Here is a 24,345-nt window from a genome sequence, read left to right as displayed (position 1 = left end):
TGTTTAGTGTACGAAGTTTGTTCCTAAGATAGAAAGTATGAGAGTACAAAAACTCATTTTTCTCAACCAGCTCCTTCCCGGGTCGAGGTTTTTGGGTAAATTTTTGTAAAAAATGGGATGAATGCCATGAAATTTTGTAAGAAATACGGTGATTGCGGCGAATGCGGTGAAAATAAATATTTCGCCACAATTCACAGCATTTCTTTCAAAAATTCACCGCGAAATTCACCGCATTTCTTACAAAAATTCACCGCTTCAATTTTGTGGCAAATTAATGTAAGAAGTAAGCTGAAAGCGTTGAATGCGGTGAAGAAAAATTTGCCACATTTCACCGCATTTCTTACAAAAATTCACCACAAAATTCATCGCATTTCTTACAAAAATTCACCGCATTTGATTTCCGAAGTTTACTCAATCTAATTTAAACTCACAAGAAATTTTTAAGCTCCAAGTCAGAGTTGGCGCTGTGGACTAAGCAGTTGAAGGCATGCAGGAGGGCAAAGGTTCGAACCCGTGTTGGGACGATCCTTTTTGTAGGAATACTGAGAACATGATGAAAAAAAATTCATCGCGATTCACCGCATTCACCGCAAAAAGATGTAAGAAATACGCGGTGAAAATCATTTTTTTTCACCGCATTTACCGCATTTCTTACGAAAATTCACTGCCAAACCTCGACCCGGGTTTTGAGATGAGCTGAAAAATCAGTAAGTTGATTCACTCTAGAAAATGCGCAGTAACAAATAAATAACTGTTTAAAAATTGCGCCTCAATAAGCCCAGCTGTCACCTCAAAAACGCGAAGTTTTAATTTATTTTTGGTAGTTTTTCGATGTCGATTTATCTTCTAAATTAGGTTATTTGCATGATGTAGTCCCGTTTTTGATGGGCTTGAGAGAAAGATGCCGAAGGTTTTGATCATATTACAATAAGAACACTTTTACAAAAGCATTGCTTTATTGAGAACATGACCTTTTCATTTGCTTATCTCTTCTCTACAATCAACAAGGTCTTTTTAAAAGTATATCACGATAAGTCTAGATTCGAAATACATTTTTAGATACTGGAACGCTTATTCAAAAAAAGATAGAAAAAGAGGGACTTATCAGATGACTTCAAGAATTATATAGTTGACTTGCAAAATCATATCAGACAATTTTTTCTTGAAATACATTGTCAGTTAAATCCTGAATGAAGCTATATCCTTACAATGCTTGGGCCTAACAGTGAAAAAAAATGGGAAGTTAAAAAATCTCAAGGAATTTTTCTGATACCCGGGTCGAGGTTTGGCGATTAATTTTCGTAGAATGAAAGGAGGCAAAAAAAAACAATGTTCACCGCGTATTTCTTACGTCTTTTTGCGGTGAATGTGGTGAAAGCACTCCATTGTCAATCAATATCGGCCAACAACGAATACAAACAACAGTGCAGCAAGGCAAAAGCTTTGATAAAAAGCAGAATGAAGATTTTTTATCAAAACCAAATTGAAAAGGGTGCAGCAAATACAAGCCGAAACTTTTTCAAAGTTTATGGTCACATAACACGCAAAAAATGCAAATCGAGAAAAAATGCCCTCTCAAGAAGAAGTCAACCATTTATACGATTTTTTTTACATCAATCGGGAGGGAAATGAATGCACATTTACCAACAAAATCAATTCTAAAAACAATCGATAAAATAGAGCAGTCTATGTTTCTTACAGATATTACAGATAAGGAAGTTTTTGATATCATAAATAATGCTCCGATTAAGTACAGTGAGGACTGTTTTGATCTCATTTACTACTGCATCAAGAAATTTTCTACTGTTCTGAACCCATTTCTATCGAAATGGTTCAATGAATGTTTCAATCTTGGCGTGTTCCCTGATTGTCTTAAAATTGCAAAAATTTTCCCACTTCAAAAATCTGGAGATAAGAGTATACCATCAAATTTTAGGCCTATTTCTTTATTACCAACGATGGCAAAAATTTTCGAGAAATTGCTTCAGAGATGAATTATTTCTTTTTAGTGAAATTTGGTCTGCTCTCAAGCTCTCAGTTTGTTTTCAGGGCCAGAAGAAGAACAGTTGACGCTGTTTTGTTTCTGATTGAACTCCTGCGACTCTAATTATCTGATAAATTTGTTATTTCTCTTTGAATATTCCTGGATCTCAAAAAAGCTTTTGATACGATAGATCATGCAATACTATTAGGCAAATGCTATAATATTGGCTTCAGTGGTCATGTCTTCAATATACTTAAATCATACCTAACTAACCGCTCTCAGTGTGTACAATTTGCAGAAATTGTTTCAAGTACTGCTTTTGTTGGTGTTGAAGTTCCCCTGGGCTCGGTACTCGGTCCTCTGCTTTTCATAATATACCTGAGTGATTTGAGCAAAATGCAAGATGTTGACAAATTAGCTAATCTTGCATCTAATGTCATACTTTTTGCAGACGACACAGTGGTTGAAACTTCAGCTAGAACCGAAGATATTGTGATGAAACACAAAACTCAACTAAAAAAAATGTAATCAGTGGTTAACTAAAGATAAATTATCAATCAATACTGAGAAAACAAAATCGATGTTTTTAGGGAAAAGTAAAATTTGCTGCAAAAAAAACATATAAACATCGATAAAGAAAGAATTGAAAACGTTGATTCAATACGTTACCTTGGAATAACAATTGATAATAAACTGTCCTTCAAAAATCATATTGAAGTGGTTAAACAAAAACTAATAAAATTCAGTGGACTGTTCTATAGACTGAGAAAATTTCTTAGGCAAAGTAAAATGATTAAGATTTTAAAAAAAGTGATGTTCAATCGGTAGCGCAATATGGTATACAGAGTTATGGAAACTCTGTTTTGTCAGATACTTCATTGATAGACTCAAAATGAAAAAATCTCATAATGACAATTTTCAATAGAAGAACGTTTAACTCAGTGAGCGATCTAAAGAAAAAAGTTAGTCTGTTTTTAGCAAAAGAATTACACTTGTACGAAGTACTTAAACTGTTGATAAAAATGCTAAGAGACGAATGTGTAGTTAGTCACGTCAAATCCTTCATGAATGATAACGAATTAAACAGAGTAAATAAAAGAAGAAAAACAACGATGAGTCTGGATTGCGGTGAACGAAAAAATCAATGACAAATTAATTGAGGTTTAAGGTTCGAAAAATGTTGAATTTGTTGAAGTTGACAAATCAATTGAGGTTTAAGGTCCGAAAAATGTTGAATTTGTTGGTTTTTTCGTGAACCTTCCTTTGTAAATACTGTTTCACTTTAAAAATGACAAATCAGCGAACAAAAATTTTTTTGCCACGTTTTTTAAAGAAATTACATAATTGACAACCAAAACTTTTCAAGTTATTTCTTTTAAGTATGTCTAATTGTAAGCCCCCTGCGTTCAATTATCAGTTTATTTTTTGATTTAACCAATCATGATTTGTAGTTCAATTACTTTAGTAGCTTAATTTGGGTTCGTAATCAACTGAAAACTTGAGGCACCTGAAAAAGGATCAACTGATGATCCAATGGTGTGCTCTTTTTCTGTTGATCTTCATTGTACATATTTTTTGTACACAATAAATAAACATCTTTTGTGTTGCTCGATAACAGAAAATGACTAAATTATTATTATTAATATTATCAATAATTGCGGTGAATTATTTATTTCCACCGAGTTAAGTGTTCTTACAAACAGAATCGTCCCCACAAGAGCTCGAACCTCTTCCCTCCTGCATGCTTTCACCTGCTTAGTCCATTGCGCCAATTCTCACTTACAGCTTTTCGTAAGAAATGCGGTGAAAAAAAAATGTTTCTTCACCGCGTATTTCTTACATCTTTTTGCGGTGAATCGTCCCAACACGGGTTCGAACCTCTGCCCTCCTGCATGCCTTCAACTGCTTAGTCCACAGCGCCAACTCTGACTTGCAGCTTAAAAATTTCTTGTGAGTTTAAATTAGGTTGAGTAAACTTCGGAAATCATATGCGGTGAATTTTTGTAAGAAATGCGATGAATTTTGTGGTGAATTTTTGTAAGAAATGCGGTGAAATGTGGCAAATTTTTCTTCACCGCATTCAACGCTTTCAGCTTACTTCTTACATTAATTTGCCACAAAATTGAAGCGGTGAATTTTTGTAAGAAATGCGGTGAATTTCGCGGTGAATTTTTGAAAGAAATGCTGTGAATTGTGGCGAAATATTTATTTTCACCGCATTCGCCGCAATCACCGTATTTCTTACAAAATTTCATGGCATTCATCCCATTTTTTACAAAAATTTACCCAAAAACCTCGACCCGGGAAGGAGCTGGTTGAGAAAAATGAGTTTTTGTACTCTCATACTGTCTATCTTAGGAACAAACTTCGTACACTAAACAAAAGACCTTATAAGTAGGTCACAGTCATTTTTTCCAATTGGTATTAACGAAACTGAGTACAGTTCAATATTTCTACTATTGAAACGTATTTCAAGATAAAATTGTCTGATATGATTTTGCAAGTTAACTATATAATTCTTGAAGTCTGTCATCTGATAAGTCCTTCTTTTTCTTTTTTTGAATAAGAGTTCCAGTATGTAAAAATGTTTTTCGAATCTAGACAACTTATCGTGATATACTTTTAAAAAGACCTTCTTGATTGTAGAGAAGAGATAAGCAAATGAAAAGGTCATGTTCTCAATAAAGCAATGCTTTTGTAAAAGTGTTCTTATTGTAATATGATCAAAATCTTCGGCATCTTTCTCTCAAGCCCATCAAAAACGGGATTAAATCATGCAAATAACCTAATTTAGAAGATAAATCGACATCGAAAAACTACCAAAAATAAATTAAAACTACGCGTTTTTGAGGTGACAGCTGTGCTTATTGAGGCGCCATTTTTAAACAGTTATTTATTTGTTACTGCGCATTTTCTGGAGTGAATCAACTTACAGATTTAACAGCTCATCTCAAAACCCGGGTCGAGGTTTAGCGGTGAATTTTCGTAAGAAATGCGGTTAAATGCGGTGAAAAAAATTGATTTTTCACCGCGTATTTCTTACATCTTTTTGCGGTGAATCGTCCCAACACGTGTTCGAACCTCTGCCCTCCTGCATGCATTCAACTGCTTAGTCCACAGCGCCAACTCTGACTTGCAGCTTAAAAATTTCTTGTGAGTTTAAATTAGGTTGAGTAAACTTCGGAAATCATATGCGGCGAGTTTTTGTAAGAAATGCGATGAATTTTGTGGTGAAATTTTGTTAGAAATGCGGTGAAATGTGGTGAATAATTTTTTTCACCGCATTCACCGCTTTCACCGCATTTCTTACATTATTTTGCCTCAAAAGCCGATGCGGTGAATATTGGTAAGAAATGCGGTGAATTTTTGTAAGAAATGCGGTGAAATATTTACTTTCACCGCATTCACCGCAATCACCGCATTTCTTACAAAAATTTACCCAAAAACCTCGACCCGGGTAGCACACAAACAGAAGTTTAACAACATTGTTTTGTCTATCAGAACAAAAGCGTGCAGCAGCAGCTGCAGTTGATTCAATAGTTTCATTATCAAATTAATAAATCCCGATACTTGATGATATGACACTTTGTGAAAGTGCGATTATTTTACAGCTGAATTTACTTTTTGCATTTTAATTTACATGTCTTCTCATGCACATTTTTGTACTGTAAGATTTGTCAGAACACTTTATATTGAGCAATTGCGGCCGAATGCTGCAATACCCTGTTTGGGCATACGAAGTCCTATAAAATCTTACTAAAGACTTTTTTGATAAAATGAAGATAATTCACTTTGAAACTTTTATGAAACCTGAAACTTAATTCATGATGCCCAAAATATTTCGATTTGAGTTATATGAGTGGAATTACAGAACGTGAGTTCGCATCAAAAAAGTTGTTTTGTAAAAAGTTGAACAATCACCTTGTCATTGACTATAATTTTGCTTGCATCGTTGAAAACTTAAAGTAAAAACTAATCAATAATCTTTTCATAGGATTTAACGACTAAGTGATTAAAGTGGAATTTGGCTTAAATAAGCAACCATTTTCCGAAAATTCTTTCCTAATTCTGGTCATTCATCACGAAATTGTAAGAACCATAAGCTGATTTCTTCAGTATTCAGATCAAATATTCCATGAGCTCTTATAGATTTCATCGTTTTTGACTATTACTCTACTAATGAAATCGAATACTCTCGAACAGTAGCAGTAGTTTAAAACAAAAAAGGAGGGTTTTGCGATTTAGTAAGCTCAGTAATACCACATCTTTGAGTGCAGAAGAATGAAGACTGTGAAAAACGAGGGAGAGGGGCTGCGGTACAATATTTTGATCAGACAGTGAAAGCAATCAGAAATGTCGCAGTTATCACAAATGTAGGGAATGATGAGTATTTCTGATGACTGATTATTTTACTGCGGATGATGTCGATTGATTGATGAATTTATTTACCAAATTGAACAGCTAAAAGGTTGTCAAAAAAGAATTAAATTCACTTAATTGCATTTGACAGAGGAGGAGTTGCTTCAGAATCTTAAAAGAAGCTCGTTTTTCATCCTTTCTGTTTACGGCCAGGACTTGAGGCTCTAAATGAATGTTAAAAGAGGTACTTCCTGGAATGCGGCCAATTTTATGCACTATCAGCCAAGCCAAAAATTAGTTTTTCTCATTAAAAATGCCATTTACTCGTTTTCAACAACTAATGCCTGTTGTCCTAAAAAAGGGAACTAATCTCGGTACTTTTAATCTCGGCAGTTGATTCTTATTTTGTGAAAATATTCTGTGAAAGCCTCACATTCATGCAAACTGGGCCGTTAGTTGTCCGCTACCCTGACTAAATCGTAACCAATCGATGCTGATTATGTTCACCCAACACCCAACTTTCCCATTGCTCTTTGATCATTTCCTTCAATTATCCGAAGTTCGGTTGTGATAGTTTTATATCAAGTCCCACAGGACATTTAATTATATAGTCGGCTAAATAGTCGTTCTGATAATTTTAACAATAGGGTAAAATAAAGTTGGCATTGAGTAAAATGGTAGGTTATGTAACATAGAATTGGGTAAAAAGAAATTGGGTTAAATGAAACTGCGTAAATTGTCCTGACACCGTTTGTTATCAATGTACCCACTCAATTTCATGGCAGTTTAGCAATGCAGTGACGAACAACTAGAACTCTTTCTTTTGAAACCCCGTCGATCACTATCGATGGATCATGATTAACTTAAGAAAAACAGAAAATGACATTGGTGAAGCCAAGTGATTTCATAGATATTAATCTTATCACTTACTTGTGGAAGTTTTTGCAGATTTTGTGTTTCCTTTACACACAGCCCAGTTGTAGTGCATATGTTCAATATGACAGCAGTAGTGGATAAAACAGGGGTTCCAGCCACCAGCCCAATTTGTCTCATTCCCCTCATTAGCCGCATTCAGGGAAATGAGCCAAAATGTATTGGTAACTGCAACCCCTGTTTTATCCACTACTCTATATTCCCTTAAAATCCATCTTTTCATGTCTCACTCAGTGCAATCCTTAGCCACCAGCCCGATTTGGCCCATTCTCCCTCACGTATTCGGGTGAATAGACCAAAAAATAAAAATTAACCAAAAATAAGCCCCAACCCGCACACTCGCGCATACCACGTGCACTGCACATACTGCGCATACTCCTCCTACTCAGAATTATGCACATCATGCGGACTCTGCGCTCCAGTTGATTTTTTTCAAAAAAATTATCTATATTTATACTTTGCTAAATAATTTATAGATAGATTTAGATAATAATCTAAGAAACAGTTCCTAACCTACGAAACAGTTCCCGATTTAACAATCTATTCTTCTAATAATTTATCTATATCTATACCTTTGGCTTTTAATTTGGAATTTATAATATAATATTTTTAATAATCACGAGAATTTTTTATATGATACCTTAACTCGTTAAAGCTAATAATAGAAGGACAATATTCACACTTGACTTTTCTTGAATTACATTTTTTTACATATTGATTTCTTTTTATCAAAACATGTTATTTGTTTTATAATATTGCATTTATTACAAACTTTATTTGTTAAATCAATTTTTATTTCTATGGGATTGAGATTGGGAATGGGATTGGAATTGGGATTAGATTAATGCCAGAAGTTTCTTGAATAAAATTAGTTAAACAAATACCACTCAATTTTATATCCCCACATTTACACTCACCAATTTTATCCTTATGTTTTAGTTTACAATGAACAGACATAGTATGGGTTCCGAATTTAGCTTTACACTCTAAATTTTTCATGAACATTATTTATAACGAGACAAAATTTCAATTAAATCTATAGTATAATCATTAGACCAGACAAACCCAGCTAAAGCCTTCACACCCAACTTATTAATAGTATTATAATTATATCTTTTATCTTAAATCTGTTCAATACTCAATCTTGCTTTATCTCCAACAAAATTTCATCTCTAAATTTTTGATTATTTTCATATATATCAATTAAAATAATCACACTCTCTTTGTTTAAAGTACCAGTATCTTTATTCATATATTCACTCTCATCTTCCCCCATGGTGTAACATCTGCGAAGGGGTTCCGCCCTTAGTTGGTGTAACAAGGCTTGCCCTCCCCCAAGCAGTTTTACTGATGGACGGAGTGCCATTCCCGTAACCATAATTGATTAATGTATTTGTTCTATTTAATATATTACTTGCACCCACTGCTAAAAGTGCAGCAGTTTTTAATGTTGAACCAGGACTCATATAATTATATATCATAAAACACGTACCCGCAATTCCACCTAAGCATGATAGTATCCTTAAAACCATTAGCTTTAATTGTTTCTATAGTTAGAAAATCATTCTGAATTTTAATACCTCTTGATGTATGAAGTTTATTAAAAATGAACTGATAATGTATTGTATTAATAGTATTTCTATCTGTAACATTATAAATTAGCGGTTTCATATAATCTATAAGTTTTTTTATCTCATCTGTTTCTAATTCATCTTTTAATCTAAGAGCTTTTAAGTCTAAGAAGCCAACTCTCGAGTCATATATCATAGTTCTATTTTTATCAATAATAATAAAAGTTTTCTATTTCTTATTATATTCAATCATATCATATTCAAGCTCATCAGACATTCCATCTGTACAATTATAGTGGTTACTATTTAAGTAATTAATTATATCATAGAACTTATGTTCATATTTGAATATTTCATTAAAAATTTTAAATAGTTCCGCCCCATTATAGGTTGTTGAATAAATAGTATCAGAACTCATTCTAGCCGTATTATAAACCTGGGCTGGTTTTTGACACAATAAAATCATTTGAATATTATGATTCTTGCTTCTGTAAAAAATAACCTATCTCCCTATTTAATTTATTACCCTTATCATCAAGAACAATTGCACTATTTTGAAACATATGCATATTTTTTGATGTGATCATATTTATATTACACATTTTAAATTCATTATAGGGCTAACCGGTTTCTGGATGTATCCAATCTCTTTCAGCTTTACATACTACAATTTTATTTTTGTTATTTTGATGCGTCCCAGACCATGCTCCGCCATCCTGTTACAACCTCAAGTATTGTCTAACAAACTAAGTCTTTCCCGTACCCGTACCGGCACCGCCATAAACAATAGTATGTAATGGTGACTTTTCATGTTCGAATCTAATTAAACTTTTATTTATAAACCGGCCAAAACTTTCTTCTAGCTTTGTATATTTATTTGGTATTGCGTCATATACAATATAACTAATCACAATTATGAAAAAACATTAAAAATGCACTACCTCTCTCCATCTCTTATCATATAAGAATGCTTATTCTAACATTTGAGGAATTCAATAATAAATTTGGTTTTGATAAAAAAGCTATGAGTAATATCAGAATAGAAGATATAGGTAAAGATATAAGTCTAATACCAATTGAAATAGTAATGAGTGATCAAAAACCCAATAGCATTCAGGAACTTAATTTCAACATTATTGTAAATCTACATCCAACTGATGGCACTCATTGGCTTTTAGTTTCAAGACGAAAAGGTGGTCCTGTGTATTACTTTGATAATTTTGATGTTGAAACGCCACCATCATTCCTAGAAGAATATGTTAATCTAGGCTCTAATGAGAGAATACAACAGTATGATGAATCCTGTTGTGGGGCATATTGTTTATATATGATCTATCGTGTTCATAAAGAAGTTAGAATAAAGGGTGCTCTTTATAATCTAATTAATCAAATTAAATGCCCTGGGATGTATGATGAGTGTTAGTGTTTGTGTTGTATAGTTGAAGATAAGGATATAGTCGATGGCAATGTTAATGTCAACGGGTTTCAGCCACAGCCTATGACTGATTACAATGTCAATCAAGGAACCCGCTTCGCAGATGGCAATATCAATGACAATCGGGGAATCTGCTTCGCAGATGTTAATGACAATGTTGACAACATTGATATTGGAGATGAAGTTGATATCTATCCACTTAGAGAAAAGCCACCAAGGGTAAGGCCAAATAGGGTATCACCTTTACAGATTAATTTTAATGATAGTCTACAAACATGGCTAGATGATGAGATATAATTGTCAATGCTATGTTCCCAGAAAGCTTCAGATGTGTAATAGCTGGTCCTAGTGAATGTGGAAAAACATTCTTGTCAAAGAATCTATTTTTGAGTAGAATACAGTTTGATAGCTTATATATCATTGGCACTACTGGTGACTAATATGAAGATTTAAAGAATAAAGACATAGTGTTTTTAAAAAGAAATTTAAAATTTACCTTCCCCCGATCAACTACCTAAAGATATAAAGAATCTAATGATTTTTGATGATGTGTGGGGTAGGGAAACAGTTATTAAGGAATACTTTTGTAGAGGTAGACATAGTAAATGTAATTTGATATATCTTAAACAAAACATAGACAGAATGTTAGTGAGATTTGTAATCTATTTATTTTCTTCGAACAAATAGGTAGAGCTCTTTGGTAGAGCAGAACTTAGTTATGATGATTTAGTTATGGTCATAATAATATATGAGAAAAGGTATGGGAAGAACATTATAATTACATCGTCATTAATAAATCTAAAACCAGAAATATTAGTAGAAAACTAAGAATTAATTTGGATTGGAGAGTTTTATAGTTTAATAATATTTATGATTAAGTCTAAGTCTATGAATAAGTATAAGTCTATGAGTAAGTATAAGTATAAGTATAAGTCTATGACAATGACTCTGACTATGACTATGACTAGATCTAAGTCTAAGTCCATGACTAAATCTAAATCTATATCAGATAAAAAGTAAAACTCTACACATCACCGTTGAAATCAATTGGTCTTCCATGCTCATCTTTAATATGAAAATCAATATAATCTATTCTATACTTTGTTACATTTTGATATAAGATATTAGTTGGTATAATATTTATCAAGTAACCCAATGGTTCTTGTGGAGTAAAAGTATATAGTATGTCTATTACCATTATTACCATTATCTTTAACACCAGATATAACATTACAATGGTTGTTAATGGTACTAAAACCCATAACATCAATAATATTTTGAGATGTATATTTGCCTTTGCCTGGTTATAAAATTTTTTTCTAAACCCTAGTAATGAAGCTGTTGAGTTTTCTACATCAAAGCTAAGTGCACCTTGTCTGATTTCCATTATACATTTCATTGTATTCTTATCAGGTTCTATTATAACATTACCCCCAGTTTCTTCTTTTATTAATTCTGCTATTTCGATTAAATTATATGCACCTGGTGTAATAGTTGAATATAACAATGGCATTCCTTTATAATTATAATTAAGAACTGATGTAATGTTTGAGTCCGTGTTATTGTTAGAGATAAAAGGTTCTGCGAAAGCGTCGTCTAAAACCGTACTAGCATATAAAAATTGATTATTCATTCTATTCACATTAAACAATAAGTTATTAGCCGATAATGTAATTAAACCTAACTTTGTTGTATTAAGTATAGTTTCACTAAAGTTAAAATTTTCTGTTGACTTTATCATTTAAAACTAAGTGTGTGTTCTTCTTTAGTTGTAGTTAGAGCTTCATGTTTCTTTTGTAGTTCCCATAAGACTAAGTTATCTGTCATTTTTATTATTCAAATAATGCTGTATTTTTCTGCGAAGCAGGTTCCCTGATGGTTATATCTAAAGTTATAGTTGTAGTTGTAGTTGTTTATACATTTTTAGTTATACATTTTTTAACTAAAAAAATGGACTTTAATTTGGATGCAACTTATGGTTATAATAATGATATACACAAAAGTAAGATTATAAAATATAAACCAAATAATCTAGCAACAATGAACACGGTTATTACTAAAATTAGTATCATTCTCAATAGAGAAGAGAATAATTTAAATATACACGATTCATATCTAGAGATAGAGTTTTTTGAATCAGATAATGCCAGTGGTGTATTTGCTAATAATGCTAATATCAGATTAGTTAATTACGGTAGAATGGCATTATTTGGTTCAGTGCTGCTCGAAACTAGTGGTGGTAGAACTATTGAATATATAGATCATTGTCATCCTAATCTATTGATGTATAAGTTATTAACTAGTACTGATGATGAATATGAGAGTGTTTGTGATAGAAATCAAGGTAACAGAGATAGTCAACTTACAGGTCATCATATTGCTACAGAACGAGGTCATATGTATATGATGCTTAAGATGAGTGATCTATTTGGGTTTGTGAATGATTAAGAAAAGATTATATATGGGTTAGGTTTTAAAATAATATTAAAATGAAATAATAATAATGATAGAGCTCTATTTAGAGATAATGCTGGTGCTGATGCAGTAGCTAATGATGGTAATATAGATGTTAGAGATATATCATGGTGTGTACCTAGTATTGATCCTAGTATTGATAATAAAATTTTTGTAATGAAAGGATAAAATAAAAAGAATAATTTTTATTTTCGCTATTATGAAAGAAAGACATTTTATAGAAATGTGCCCAATGCTACTAAACTCTTATTTCATTTGGGTTTGAAAAGTGGCATGGAAAGACCACAATATATAATAAATGGTTTTGAAAAAAGTAATTTTAATGAACAAACTCATGATGCAAGTACATTTGATATAATGAAAGTTACTGAATGTTTTTGTAAGATTGAGAGTGAATTTTATCCTGAGGATAGAATGAATATTAATTATGGTAATAATAATTATAGTGAGGCTTTTAAAGAGATTGTTAATTTTAATAAAGATTATAATGGATTACCTCGTAATATTATACCATACAAAAATCTTAGAACATTCAAAAGTTATAGAATATATGTATTTTATACTAGATATCAAAATGATCATATAGGCCCGCAACCAATACAACTTAATTTTATATTTGGTGTTGCAGTTGCAGATGTTATATGTCACGCATTAGTTTTAACTAGAAAGGCTATTAGCGTGAATAGTGATGGTAATAAGATTGTTGATGTTATATCTTAGCCAAACTATTTCCTACTAGTCTTAACAAAACCTTTAGCATAAAGAATATCTAGTTTCTTTGTATTCTCTAGAGATAGTCCTTTAGCTTCAAGTTTAGTTTTAGGCTTAGGCCTAGTCTTAGCCTTAGATAATGGTTGGGGTTTAGGCTTTGGCTTGGGTTTAGTCTTAGCTAATGATGTTACAACAAAGGGATTACACTTTTTAACTTCCATTATTTTTTATATATAAATAAGAGTAAGTTTAATAAGTCTACAACTAATCCATATTGTGTTGGTGTTAGACATTATAGTGGTGCTAATAATATTCGAGGGGTTGTCACAGCTAAAGGAACTAAGATGTTAAAGGGATACTGTGCTATGTGTAGAAGAAATAAGTCAATGACTGTCAGTGATGCAAACTTAGAAGCTGATGGATTGAAGGATTTCTTCAAAAGTGTTGGTAAAGCCCCTGTTAACTTTGAAACAGAGTTGCTAATAATCCAGTAAGAGCATTAGAATTAGCAGGTAAAATAGTTAGTGCAGCTGCAAGTAGAAACCCAAGAGCTGCTTTATCAGACACAGCTGATTTAGTTAAATTTGCAACTACTGTTGAAGGTAAAAAAGTACTACAAAAATATAAAGGGTTATTTTTAGGTGCAAAAAAGGTAGTTTAAGAGAAAATATTGATTTTAATATTATTATTACTAAACACCAACAACTTCAGTCGGAAAAAAGACTCAACTTATTCTTCTTGCTCCTTTTATATTCTTCATATACCTTAACTAATTCAAAATAATCATCATTATCTATTTTATTATCATTCATTGATTTAGTAAATAGTTTATGAAACTTGTCAATAAACTGTTTAATAAAAATCTAAATTTGTGAATGCTTTATAATTTTATTTTTTATTTTAGTATGAATTATTTTTGATAATGAACCAAAAACATTTGCTGTAGCAAAAGCTGTATGTATAGAATAAGGCAAGCCTATGCCCGTTATTGCAATTGATGTTGATGTTGCAGTTGTTGCTATTGATGTTGATAGTGTTTCTGTTATCTCAGCTACGTTACTTTGCTGATATTGAGATAAAGTAAGGTTGCGCAGGGTTTAGTTTATTCCATTTTAATTATCTAAAAGAACACTCAATCTCTTCCTTTATATCTCCATGATTAAAATCACAATGCATCTCTAGTCTTTGTTGTCTACTAGCTTACTTTTTAATGATATAGCTATTATAAATTCTAATATTGTCTTTTTATTCTCATCAACAGCAGAATTAGTCTTTCTATTGATTTCAATGAACTCTTTTAGAACAGTGATGAACATATCATCAAGGTGAATGTTAGTAAAATTCTGATTAAACTTATTATTATCAATCTCTAGTTTTAATTGATTATACTTAGAGATAGTGTCAGCGGCAACGTTATTACAAAAGTTAAAAGTATTTGTAAATTCATTTGCTGATTTAGTAAACTCTTTAATTAGTTGTTCATTAACTTGTATTTTGTTTAGTTGTAAGCTTTTAGTTGTAACTTTATCAAAGTCACCTTCTCTTAGTTCAGTTATATATTTACTTAAAATATCAATTTTATTAGAAGAGGATAAAAAGTTATTGTCACAATACTCTTTATTAACAACATCTTTTTCATCTAAGGGTGGTTGTACATTTGTAATTTTATAGGTATATTTCGTGTCAATATTATCGTTATCTTCTAAGAATAATTGACGGGCTTTATTTGTTGTTACCTTATTGGTTATTGCTGATCCGAGAAGCGGGTTCCCCGATTGTTGTTTAGCCTGATTGAATCTATTTCTTGTCATCTTTGTGTTTATTTACAGAAAGAACTATATTTAACTTTTCCAAAACCTTATCATTAGATTCAAAATCAAACTCGGATTTTAATAGTTCCTGTTCATAGTATTTGCCTCCTATGATCTCTCCATTCATATCTTCTATCTTATATGTTGGCAGTTGTGTTTTTAAAACTTCATTAACTTTGAACAATTCTCTATTCCAGTTAGAAGTGTATCTTTTAGAGAAAATGTTGCGTTTGTCGGCATTCCTGACATAATCGCCGACTTTAAGTTTTGGTTTAATCTTAGTAGAAGTAGATATATTTTTTCTAACTTATTCAGGATTATTAGAAGCATCAACATGTGTCATAATAATTGTTGAACGAACGTTATTATTATATTTTACAACAGCATCATTTAATATATTTACCAATTACCATCACCATTGATGAACATTGGTTAATTAATTATGTGTAATAATGTTCTATTAAATGGTTTTATGAATACGACATTTAAATCGCTATATGTAGAAAATAATTCGTTCCGGGAACTGGCTTCGCCGATTTGATATTCTTTAAGTAAAGATTTAATTGTTTTGTAGTAAAATTCACTACCTCTATATAAACAAAATTTTTCTGGTTTTCGTCCTTCTGATAGGATTGTTTGAAAAGCATTAGTTATAGATAAAACAGTTTTATTCTTCAATGGGACAGCCCATGATTACTTTCTGAATATATCTATAACTGTTAATATAAACTTATAATTATTATTGTATTTACTTAGAGATGACATACCAAATAAATCAGCTGACCATGTTTCATCTTTATATAGTGGTATTCTTTCTCTTCTAAGCTTTGTTATTTGAGAACTGAACACTTCCTTGACTATTAGTCGTTGTTTTTCCACCATTATTTATTTACCATAAATAAAAACAAAATTGGCTAGCTGTTCTTGATTAGTAATATTCATAGAAAATAGTTGTTTATAAATATATATATATATATATATATATATATATATATATATATAACATTTCATCGTATAAACCATCATGACCAGTTTTTGTTTCTAATATAAGTAACTCTAATCTTTCTAGTAGACTATCTGCGAAATTACAGCTATGATTGTCGAGTTTATCTTTAGTTAAAACCCTGCCATAGCTTTTCTCTTGATCCTCAAATATACGTTTTAATGTGCTATATCTACTGCTTCTCTTATCACCTTTTCCTAAATCATATCTAATATCTAGTAAAAACCTTTTAATTTTGTTTTCAACTTCCTCGATGCCACCATATAATACATCTGGATTAGTAAGAAAATCAATAAATCCATCTGAAAATTCATATATATATATATATATATATATATATATATATATATATATATTCCCAACTTAAAAAAAGCATCCTGCTCTAGAGCTAAATTAACGCCGTTCATTTTATATCTTCTAGTATGTAAATCTACGAGATTTAACTTTAATTGAGGATTAGTTTGAGCGCCCATTGAACGAAGAAAATTGGCTGTGTTTACATGAACAAAAACTGGCGCTATATCTTGAGTTTCTTTTAACGTTTCATTAATCTTGGAGGTGCGTTCACTAATTTGGGAACGGGCTTTCTGGATCTGCGAAGCAGTTTCACCGATCTGCGAAGCAGATCCACTGATCTGGGAACCAGCTTCCTCGATAACTTTAGTTTGTTTATCTAACTCTTGATTTAGCCAATCTATTGCTCTTAATGTTTGTTCACTCAATGCTAGATTCTGTTCAATCTGGGTTTTTAACGAATTCGTTAGAGGATCAAATAACTCTTCTGTTTCACCATAATATAATTGTTGTCTTAATTTATCTTCTAATCTATTCTTTCTGTTTTCTTTTTCTAGATTGTTTAATTCTATAAGTTAATCTAGAGTAGTCATTTTTTATCTATAAAGAAAAAAAATTTTTTTTTTTGTAAAAATAATATGTACTATGGGAGAGATAACGATATATAATATACTAACTACTAACTACTAACTGTTTTTAGATTCATATTCATATTTATATTCACAGATCTTTTTATAATCTAACAGCAGCTTCAACTTTCTATCATCATTAACGGTTAGTTCTAGAATAATATTAACCAATTGGTTTTTATCCAAATCTAATGGTGCTTGGTAGGTTTTTTACTAGATCTCTTTTGAATAGATATAGATTCGCATCATGAGGATAGCTTTTAATATTGTTTACATAAAATCTTTTATGATCAAATGTATTTCGACTAATCTTACTTGTTTTTGTTGTTGTCATGTTATCACCAATTTTCTGTATTCTACATTCATCTTCAGTTCTCTGTGTGTTATACATTAATGCATTATAATACTCTTCATGTTTAGCATACTTGCAATTCTTTATTCCTTTCTCTTTGGTTTTATTTGGGTAATCTTTTAAAGCTGTAATTCTTTGGCGACAGGGCTATAAACTTTTCTAATATTCTACTACCCATATCATGTTTGAGTTTGCCAGGGACTTTTTTATTAGCTTTGATTGGAGCTTCTAGACTGGGCAGATCCATGTGCTCATCGGGTACATTACCCTCACTAAAGCTTAATACAAAACTATCAGTATCCATATAATGGAGCTGTAGATTTTTGAGAGATGGTTGAAGAATATTGTAGAAAACATCATACATGAGTAATTTACTTAATTCTAATATAGTAACACCTACATATACTAGAGAATCATATTCTATTTTTTTTCTTTATATATTCATTTTGGCTATAAGCCTTACACTATTTATCTTCCTAAATTTTGATTTACTTATACTTTTCATTATCTTTTCTTAATCGAAGGAAGTGTAGAGGATTCATGCACATTCTACCATATAGTGAGTTGTTCATTAATTTCCTTACATCCTTTTCCGCTTCAGTTTTTGGCGGTTACTCTTTTATTAGTATTGTCTTGAATATAGTCTCTACTTATGTAATCTTGTTTAAAATTAATTAGTCTATGAATTTTAGTTACTTTTACACCCATCTTAACATAGAACTTTACCATCCTATATTGAACCATATATTCTGTTTTGTTGTTTTGATCTAAAACAATTTCTCTGTTCATGCCTTACCTGTTTATCTTTCCCTGTAGCCTAATTCACTATCTTTATCTTTTTTATATTAGACAATAATGCCAGTTGCTCTGTTCTATATTTACAACTATTAGTATATTTAAAATCACAAACTATATATTAAACCAAGATCACTATCATCTGGAGTATTTAACATTTCATCTATAGATGTGCTATAGTATTCAAAATCCTTATAAGTTAGATTTTGCATCATTGCATAACCATGTAGGTTATTTCCGTCTATGTACAAGGTAGACCTCTTATTAATATATCTATCACCCGTTATAACACATATACGACCTCTCTTTGCTTCAACGAAATCATCTAGCATTTGTTGATCTTGTAATATATCTAATGTAACACCACTTGACACTAACCAACAATCAAAACTATAACCCGGGAAACTTACATAGTCTAGAGTGTTGAGACCGAAATCTTTCAAACTTAATTTAACAAATTCATTCATGCAGTACTCTAATACCGACACTTTATTCTGTAAATGCTCTTTGATTAGATCTTTACCAGTTTTATGACTGTTGTCTTTATTAAAGATATACGACTTCTTCTTGTGTTGTTAAATTATTAGATAAGGACGATTTGAAGTCTTCTATATTTAGGTTACCTATAACTTCTTGGTAGGAGTCTAAACCAAAGTATTCATACGGACATAATTTTTTAGTTTTACAATGGTATATCTTTGCCATTTGATCTAGAGGCATAGCTAAGAAGTTAAAACTATCTAAGAATTTAAGACAACCAATGCTAAATATCATTACTCTGTTTAAGGAATTCACTATTTAGTAGATTGAAATCATAGCCCGAGCCATTATAGAATATTACAGGAAGGAAGTTTTGTTGTTTGTACCTCAGATTAAACATTTTATATGCGGGACCTCTATTTTTACCAGTTTCATGACAATAATCTCTTACTTCAATAATACAGGTTTTGCTGCATATATTGCAAGTGTTGTTGGCTTCACGATATAGTTTATCTTCTTTATTAAATATAATCTTTTAATTACACTTGAAGTTATTCTCTGTTTCTATTTCTAATAGATCACTAGCAAATCTTTTGATACAGTCCAAACCAAAGTAGTGTTTTAAATTAACTTGCTAGATATAAACCACACTTATTGCTATGTGTTCAGCTTTTACATATTTGCAGTTATTAGTTGGGACGTTAACAATGCAATATTCTATATCAGCAGTTTTAATATTTTTTATATTCTGACGTTTATGATCATTTATAAAAGTAATATGTTTTTTTCTTAGGACAAACAATCTCTAGTTTGAAAGAGTGGCTAGATACGTGTTTGTCATGTTTAAATTGAGAATTAAACTAATATGTAAATCTATCACAGTAACAAAATTTATGATTCAATTTATTTGGTCGATCTAACAAGTTTTCTATGTTTTTAATTAGAGCGCAATGGGTCTTCGACCATGCTTGCTTCGGTTTTATTTGGGTGATCTTTTAAAGCTGTATTTCTTTGGTGACAGGGCTATAAACTCTTCTATTATTCTACTACCCAATTCATGTTTGAGTTTTCCAGGGACTTTTTTATCAGCTTTGATTGGTGCTTCTAGACTGGACAGATCCATGTGCTCATCGGGTACATTAACCTCACTAAAGCTTAATACAAAACTATCAGTATCCATATAATGGAGCTTTAGATATTTGAGAGTTGGTTGAATCATACATGAGTAATTTACTTGATTCTAATATAGTAACACCTACATATACTTGAGAATCATATTCTATTTTTTATATATATATATATTCAATTTGGCTATAATCGTTACACTAGTTATATTCCTAAATTTTGATTTACTTATACCTTTCATTATTTTTTCTTAATCCAAGGAAATGTAGAGGATTCATGCACATTCTACCATATAGTGAGTTGTTCATTAATTTCGTTACATCCTTTTCCGCTTCATTTTTTGGCGGTTACTCTTTTATTAGTATTGTCTTGAATATAGTCTTTACTTATGTGATCTTGTTTAAAATTAATTAGTCTGGAATTTTGGTTACTTTTACACCCATCTTAACATAGAACTTTAACATCCTATATTGATCATTATACTCTGTTTGGTTATTTTGATATAAGAACAATTTCTCTGTTCACGCCTTACCTGTTTATCTTTCTCTGTAGCCTAATTCACTATCTTTATCTTTCCTATATTAGGCATTAATGCTAGTTGCTCTGTTCTATAATTACAATTATTAGTATATTTAAAATCACAAACTATATTTTAAACCATGATCTCTATCATCTGGAGTATTTAACATTTCATCTAGAGATGTGCTATAGTACTCAAAGTCCTTATAAGGTAGCTTTTGCATCATTGCATAACCATATTGGTTGTTTCCGTCTATGTACAAGATAGACCTCTTATTAATATATCTATCACCCGTTACAACACATATACGACCTCTCTTTGCTTCAACGAAATCATCTAGCATTTGTTTATATTGTAATGTATCTATTGTAACACCACTTGACACTAACCAACAATCTAAACTATAACCCGGGAGACTTATATAGTCTAGAGTGTTGAGACTGAAATCTTTCAAACTTAATTTAACATATTCATTCATGCTGTACTCTAATAATTCCACATCATTCTGTAAATGCTCTTTAGTTAGATCTTTACCAGTTTTATGACTGTTATCTTTATTAAAGATATACGAGTTCTTCTTGTGTTGGTAATTTTTTAGATAATGACGATTTGAAGACTTCTATATTTAGTTTACCTATAACTTCTTGGTAGGAGTCTAAACCAAAGTGTTCATATGGACATAATTTTTTAGTTTTACAATGGTACATCTTTGCCATTTGATCTAGAGTCATGGCTAAGAAGTTAAAACTATCTAAGAATTTCAGACAACCAATGCTAAACATCATTGTTCTGTTTAAAGAGTTCACTATTTAGTAGATTGTAATCATAGCCCGAGCAATTATGGAATATTACAGGAAGGAAGTTTTGTTGTTTGTACCTCAGATTAAACATTTTACATGCGGGACCTCTATAATTACCAGTTTCATGACAGTGATCTCTTACTTTACTCATAAAGGTTTTGCTGCATATATTGCAAGTGTTGTTGGCTTCATGATATAGTTTATCTTCTTTATTAAATATAATCTTTTAATTACACTTGAAGTTATTCTCTATTTCTATTTCTAATAGATCACTAGCAAATCTTTTGATACAGTCCAAACCAAAGTAGTGTTTGAAATTACCTTGCTAGATGTAACCCACACGTATTGCTATGTGTTCAGCTATTACATATTTGCAATCATTAGATGGGACGTTAACAATGCAATATTCTATATCAACAGTTATGATATTTTTTATATTCTGACGTTTATGTTCATTTATAAAAGTAATATGTTTTTTCTTATGACAAACAATCTCTAGTTTGAAAGAGTGGCTAGAGACGTGATTGTCAAGTTTAATTTGAGAATTAAACCAATATGTATATCTATCACAGTAAATTTATGATTCATTTTTTTGGTCGATCTAACAAGTTTTCTATGTTTTTAATTATCGAAATGGGTCTTCGACCATGCTTGCTTCGCCATGATTTCCCCAAACTAATATTCTGACATATTTTCTATCTTTATAAAAATCATTCACTGGTTTAAACACTACTCTGCACTCAACACAAGGTGTGTATACCCAAATATTATTATTGTACAATTTCTGTATTCGTATAATATGAGCGAAGTCATCTTCATTTTGTTGTCTTGGCTCAAATAGATTATTTACATATTTGCTGTCATGTGTTGCGTGGTACATAGCGGGATGTAGCCAAGCAGTAATGGTTAGTTGTAAGCAGTTGTATTTGGAATCGCGTATACTTAATATTGATTTAGAGTTTTTGAGATCGGGAGGTAAATCTAAATAACTACCAATAGATGCTTTGGTCGGTTCAATTTTTATCTGATTACTTCTTAATCAAAGAAACTCAAAGTCATAGCCATAACCCTCGTATATTTCTTTTTCAAAGTTTAGCCATTGTGTGATGTCCCAATTTTCATATATTGCGTTATTAATAATATAGTCAGTGTTGAAAAATATTTTAGCAGTTTTAACTTCTTCTTTGGTTCTCTTCTTGTGCTCACACTCGGCTGTGATCTTATATTTAAAACTCCTAACTTTACGAAACTGGTAACAGTTTTTAATTTCTTTCAAAGAGTAATTAATAGCTTCATCTATATCTTCAATGTAATTTCCTGGCATTATCAGTAATATAAAATTCTTTCATGTTCTGGCTAGAGTTTATCTCAAATTATTCTGTGTTTTCTAGATACTTACGATTTTGACAATATGAGTGAGTAGTTAGGGCTATTTTATTTGTAAATTCTGCATGACATTCTTTACATTCATACTTAATTCCAGAGTAGATGCTAAGGCGTAGCATTGCATCCGGCCCATCTTCGGTTTTATTTTTAGGTTTACTGATGGGTTTAGTTTTAATAATATCTTTAGTGATATATTTAGGTTGGGGGACCAAGGGCAAAGCCCTGTTATTTTTAGGTCTGAGGAAGTATTATTCTTCTTCTGAGTCATACACCCTCTCCATAGTTTCATCTTCCATTTCCTTTTTTTTATTTAATGTTTTTTTCAATTTTTTTGTTCAAGTTATTTCGCAAGTTGGTTTACATGCTTTTTACACGGTCTTTCTTGTTACACTAGTATCTTGGATACGTCCACCGGAGTCGGTGGGGATAGAACCCGAACTATCCGTCTGATAATGGTTAATTACCAGCTTACCTCGATTTTAGTGGATTGCACTAAGTGAGACAGGAAATGATAGATTTTGAGGGAATATAGAGTAGTGGATAAAACAGGGGTTCCAGTTACCAGTACAATTTGGCTCGTTTGGAATGAGACAAATTGGTCTGGTGGCTGGAACCCCTGTTTTATCCACTACTGTCAGCAATAATGTAATTGACCGTGGCGCAGAAATACCATATGTGAATCAAAAATTGAGTTTTCCCAAGGTCGGCACCACAGGGGAGTTCGATGAAAAATGTACCTAGTCTGATTGCTTTACTGAGTGACGAAGACTGTTAAGAAAACCAGGTTTAATGCTCAAATGTGTTACCATAAGGACCAATGATAGATTGAAGAAATCATAGTTAAGTTTCAGCAAAGATAGAAGTAAACTACATGTGAGCAAGGCTTAAGTTTAAAAATATAGATAAGTTTAAAAGTTTTTTCAAGAAATTATTCATTTTTCAATACCCTCCTATTAATCTCTACGAAGTTTTATAAATCCGACCAGAGCAACCATGTTTCTACAGAGCTTTCCACTAATCGGCGGTACTTTTAGTGGAGTGGGAGGTCCTTCCTTGTGCCGATCTCTACTCGATCAGGCGACATCATACGCAAGCCTCTAAATTTTTCTGTTTCAATCAATATTGCTCTCACCCTGTGCTAAGGTCACACCCCTAAGTCCTGTGGCGAATTCTACCAATTCTTCTTTGACGCTGTATGTACAGTCGTTTTGGGATAAAATTTCAGGCCTCATTTATCTGGCATAGGTGCCGCTATCACCATTGCATAAAAATCCAATATTGTCTTCCCGATTTTGATAAGTTCTAATGGTGCCAGTTCATTGCTTTGGTGCCTTTGGCTCTTTCAGTGCTGTTTCTTCTAAAATTGCCTCTGCTCCTTCGTATTGCTGATAGGACTTGACTCTATACATTGCCTCCTCCACGACTGAGGAGAAGACTTTTGTTGTTCTCTTGCTTGCGTGCACATCTTAATGTTTCCTTGGGTATTTTCGCGTACCTCTTAGCTGATTCACTCTAGGCCTTTTTTTCACTCAATGACTTTTTTGTGTTTCTTAGTGGTAAACCTGATTATCTATAAACCCTCACATCTGATGTTTTAAAAGTATGACCCAATTTAGTTATTGTTGAAGCTGAGCCTTCACAGCATGAGTATGAAAATACATCAGCAAAAAAACTGAGATATG

General features: G+C 31.7%; 1 protein-coding gene across 2 annotated transcripts in view; it reads right to left on the bottom strand.

Moving 5' to 3' along the window:
- LOC142358625 (radial spoke head protein 9 homolog) overlaps nt 1-24,345 on the bottom strand; it is a 77,695-nt gene that overhangs the window by 11,050 nt on the left and 42,300 nt on the right. The window lies entirely within an intron of this gene.

This window comes from Convolutriloba macropyga, chromosome 2 (assembly GCF_964194025.1).
Source record: "Convolutriloba macropyga chromosome 2, txConMacr16.3, whole genome shotgun sequence".
In the NCBI taxonomy this organism is placed as follows: domain Eukaryota; kingdom Metazoa; phylum Xenacoelomorpha; order Acoela; family Convolutidae; genus Convolutriloba; species Convolutriloba macropyga.
Note: the sequence above shows the minus strand (reverse complement) of the source record. Positions and strands in the feature narration are given on the sequence as shown.